This window comes from Bactrocera latifrons, unplaced genomic scaffold (genome assembly GCF_001853355.1).
Source record: "Bactrocera latifrons isolate USDA-ARS-PBARC rearing strain unplaced genomic scaffold, ASM185335v1 scaffold_793, whole genome shotgun sequence".
Taxonomy (NCBI): domain Eukaryota; kingdom Metazoa; phylum Arthropoda; class Insecta; order Diptera; family Tephritidae; genus Bactrocera; species Bactrocera latifrons.
Window position 1 is genome coordinate 77456 of NW_017537482.1, and position 5134 is coordinate 82589.

Sequence of the window (5134 nt, forward strand, 5' to 3'; positions counted from 1 at the left end):
ATATGTGGCGCCGATCTATTMAAAAACAAGCAAAAGATGCTTTTCAATCTTTAATAGATGCAATTAAATATGTTTATACATTGCACTGAAACATTTTGGCTTTCTTTATTTTGATTTTTTGTCCATACAAAAATGTTRGYTGGGTTGCATTGCTTTCAGTTTGTAAGGAAAAATGAGCAAAAACACTGATTTTTGGTCGTTTTCAAAGGCCTCCCTACAGGTCCATAGGGGCTCTAGGGGGTCGAGGGGGGTTTATTAAAAAGTTCGATCATTCCTCTTTCCAATAAGGGGTCGGGTTTTCAATTTTATATACACTAACACATCACTTATTCATTTGCCCACATTTATTTTATATAATATAGTRYAAAAATTGCTTTTAATGTACATTTAAATTATTGTTGAAATATTATTATTTTAGARTAACAAATGAATTACAAAYTGTCTAATAATCAGTGTTACCTTATCGACATCATTTGTAAGATAACTAAATGAAATAAAGTGAACAGATTATACCCCAAATACGAGAATCAACAACCTATAAAAGAAAATAACTCTGGTTGGTCCAACACCTGGGTGTATCAGATTTTACGCGTAGAACTCTTTTTGCGTGGGCGGCCTTCGGCCGCTCTTCAAAAAAAAAAAAATAACCCTGGTCGGTCCAACACCGGGATGTATCAGATTTTTTCGCTTTGAACTCTTTTTTGCGTGGAACTAAAAGAAATAAACAGATTATAAACCAAATAAGAGAATAGAAAAGATAAAGAATAAAGAAATTATTTAATTTTAATAAAACAAATGTTTATTAAGGCTTGTATATAAATTTTATTGCCTCTAATAACTCACAAAAGGATCTTCGTGTTTGTTGGCCACATTTTCCGCCAAACATACTAAACAATTAAATACGCGAAGTTTTCGGGATTGTTGTGGTTGCCCCTCGCAAAAAACCTTTTGATTACACGCCACTGGGATTCTATACGCTGCGTATCGCTATGATTTACTTTTCGGTGCTCATACCCGTGATTCGCCAAACCACGCACGCCTTCCAGCAATCAGTGCTTATTATAGTTCCTGGCGCAACATGCTTTTTAATCAAGGGTATGAGCACCTCCGCAGACCTAWCATTTCCTGGGCATACCTCCAGCCGCAGGTCGTCGCTCCCATCCTCAACCATCCCCAACAACCAGTGACCTTCCACACTCCTGCCTAAAATGAGAAAGACATATTGTATATTTTTAACCTTACCTTTATTAAATTTCCTCTTCCCAAATTTGCTTTCATCGATTTGCACGTTTTTGCCATGGCCACCAATTTTACCTACCGCTTCCTGATGTTCCACTTGGTATAAAACTACCGCTTCGCGACAGTAGTTATACCAGTCACAAATGGTAGCGCTAGATAAAATAGGTTCCCTGACAATGCTGTTTTTTCTAACTACCTCGTGCGACCAGTGCGAGGCGTWGCAAAACATTAGATAAAAAACTTGTGGCAAAGGTATTTTCACATTTTCCAACCAGGTGSCCATGGATTGAGATATCGCCGAAMGCGTTCGGCAAGATCCTTTTCGGCACGRAGAKCACCATCGGCAGTCTATGCATCTTGCAAGTATTTTCTTTAGCAATTAGACCCTCCTCTTTGCAAAAAGATATACAACTCTCCCTCGATTGGAATGTGTGGAATATTTTGGGAATGTTCCATATTCCTTTCACCTCCGACACTCTCAATTTGTTCATTTTAGGAACACGAATAATCGCTTGTTCTTGCATATCTACATACATWTGTATAATTGTAACGAATTAGAAACACGATTTAAATATTATTTTCAATATTTAATTTGTCATACCTGATGAATTATTTTCCATTTTCTTCAAAAATATTTGAATAATTTTAATAGAAATTATATTGAGTACGTCCACACAGCTTATTTTCCAAATTCGAAGTAATTATAAAAATGACAAAAAAAGCAACGGTACTTTGCTTTAAAAGTAGCAGTATTTACATCCGTTAGATCGCATTGATGTTAGAGTGGTTATTATACCCTCTATGACATTGCTACTTCTTCGCGTAGAACTCCTTTTTGCGTTTTTGATATATTTTTTATTGCTTATCAACGATTATGTTTCCTATATTTAGGRTATAATATTTCTTTATAATTTTTTTGTTTTAGTTTGTAAAATATTTTAGTATGGTAACACTGATTATTTGGCAGTTTGTAATTCACTTGTTATTCTAAAATAATAATATTTCAACAATAATTTAAATGTACATTAAAAGCAATTTTTGCACTATATTATATAAAATAAATGTGTGCAAATGAATAAGTAATGTTTTAGTGTATATAAAATTGAAAAATTTAAGTGCAAAATTAATTTTAAATAGAGAAAAATGTAATTAAAATATTGCAAAATTTCAACTTTAATCGCGAATAACTCAAATACTATAAGCTTCCTGTGGCTATAACCATATATATTCGTGATCTGGAGAATCTCCTCTATCCGACCATACCCATTATATTATAACTGGAATCCTGGGACGGTATACTAAAGCCGACCCTTGTTCTTGGCAACTTTAACGCCAGGGTATTCAAAGAAGGTATCTTTGGCACAACGGTCGGTAAATTCAGCCTCCACGAAGAAATATCTCCAAATATGTTGAGGCTGGTTATTTGTAGTACTAGATTCCAGCATAAGAAGATTCATCAAGCTACCTGGCTGTCTCCGGATCGAAAAACCACCAACCAGATCGATCATGTTGTGATAGACGGAAGACAAGAATCTTCACTCCACTCGGATCACTATCTTGTTGCAGCCAAGATAATCACACGCCGCTGTGTACATCAACAAACACAAGGAARGTCGACGACGAGAAGCTGCAATTACAACAGACAGCCRAACGATTTTCTACTCAACTTGTACTTCTGCTCTCTGAGAGCACTCATCAGCAACACGGTATAAGGAAACTGTGGCACAGCATTTACGCACAGCTGAGAACGAAACCATTGGTTACCGGAAAAGGAAAAAGAACAGCTGTTACGATGAGGAGCCGTGTCGAAGTGGAGATAAAATAGTCTGCTTACATCGCAACGTTAGAGTCGACCGCAACACGTGCGGAATGGGATAGATACCGAGAGTTGAAGAGAGAAGCGGAACACATTTGCAGAAAAATAGAGAGAGACCGAAATGTGCCGACAGGGCTAATGCTCGGAAATTGCACGCAAAGATGCGGCGGCTAACAGAAGGTTTCAAGAYCAGAGTATAATTTTGCAGAAACCCAGAGTTGATCTAGTTACTGAAAACAAGAGCATACTGAAATTATGGAGGAAAAACTTCTCTAGCCTGCTGAATGGCAGTAAAATCATAACCCAGAAGATGGTGAATCCTATTCTATAATCGATGACGATGGAGCAGACCTTCCACTGCTCGACCATGAGGAAGTATGAATAGCAAATACCCATATAAAGAACAACAAAGCGGTGGGGGCCGATGAATTTCTGGCCGAGCTTAATATGGCTATTTAAATATGCCCGACGATTAKAATTTAAATGTGCTCTGCCTATTTACAAAAAGGCAGACAAGCCTCCTTCACTCCTGGAAAAACAACAATTGACCAGATACTCATCATGCGCCAAATCTTAGGAAAACCCTTGAAAAGAGGATCGATACACGCACCTCTTCGTCGATATCAAAGCAGCTTTTAACAGCACGAAAAAGAGCTGCCTTTATGCGGATGTGTAAACTGACATTAAGAAATACCAGAAGTTCCGTCAGGATCGGGAAAACCTCTCCGAGCCGTTTAATATCAAACAAGTTTTCCACAGTTCCTGTATTGAATAGAAAAATTTCACAATAAAAATCGATGGGGCTAAGTTTTGAGAATCTTTCGAGAACTTCTTCTGCAGTGACTTCAATGTTATGATGCGTGTGCAGCAACGCCTATCTTGAAGCATACTCGTCCTAAGCCATTAAAATAAAAATATTAAGAGATCACAGAAAACCACTTGATGCCCCAGGAGAATCGTAAGTGGAACTTAGCTTGTATTTACTAGTGTGTTACTTTACACGTCCACTTTACAGAAAGCATTTCTTATGGTGTTGAATATCATTGAACCACATTTGTAGCCCTCGACGATTCCACCTGTAATTCAATTTGCAGCAACACTGCGTTTTTTAGCAGAGGGAGCTTAACAACAGGGAGTAGGACGTGATTCTTGACAGTTTGGCAAGAAGTACGGTGTTTCAGATCGGAACCGTTCCGCTGTTTAATGCGCATATCACATTATCGCCCTGATAAATAAATTATAAATTCAGCTATTTAAAGTATATTTCACAACCAGTATCTTTAAGTAAATAATATACTTATTAATTAAAATTTTTGGTGTTATATGGTCTTTTGGGTTCAAACTTGAGAGTTGCTCTTTTACAATTGCTTAAACCTATTCCAACAGTTTTATTATTATTCCCTATTGATCGGTATATACGGTTTAAGCTGCTTGAATTTTTAGTCTGCAGTTCTATTATCTGATCAAATTTGTATACCCTGAACACTGTTTATTAAGTTTGTCATGAAGTTTTTAGCACCCAAAAGGAAGTGTCGGAGACCCCATAAAGTATGAACAATTAACAACCCCATTATTTCGGGGAATGCAAACCACTCTTGACTCAATATGCACTTACACTCGCGCGAGACTTTTAAATGAAAAAAAGAGTTGTGGATTTAAAAAAGCTACAATTTATTTAAAATTACCCTTTGTATATAATATATCGCGTCGAATATCGTCGAATAGGTATGGTGAGTTGTGTTTGTGTCATCAGATGTGATGAATTAAGTTGCCTTATTAGGGTGCGCCAGTTTTCCCGGGTAGAGTGGGTGGATGCTTAGCTCATTTAAACATCCTGGGCCCCCTAGGCGAATATTTTGCCTAATATGACTTATATGCTGTTACATGTATAAATGTTGAAAACAGCTTTGGTTTTAAACATACTTTGGTATGTACATATGTTTGGTTTTACGTGCGTAAAATAAGATGCTGTATTTTACGGATTTATGAGTTTGTAACTGCTTTTCCTAGTTATTGTGTTTGCGGTTGTTTCTTTGATAGGTTAAGATTTGTGTTCTTATTTCATATTTCTTTACCATC

At 36.7% G+C, this 5134-nt stretch overlaps 1 pseudogene; it reads right to left on the reverse strand.

Moving 5' to 3' along the window:
• Positions 1 to 674: 674 nt before the first annotated feature.
• The window catches only part of LOC108976663, a 5213-nt pseudogene continuing 753 nt past the window's right edge, over positions 675 to 5134 (reverse strand).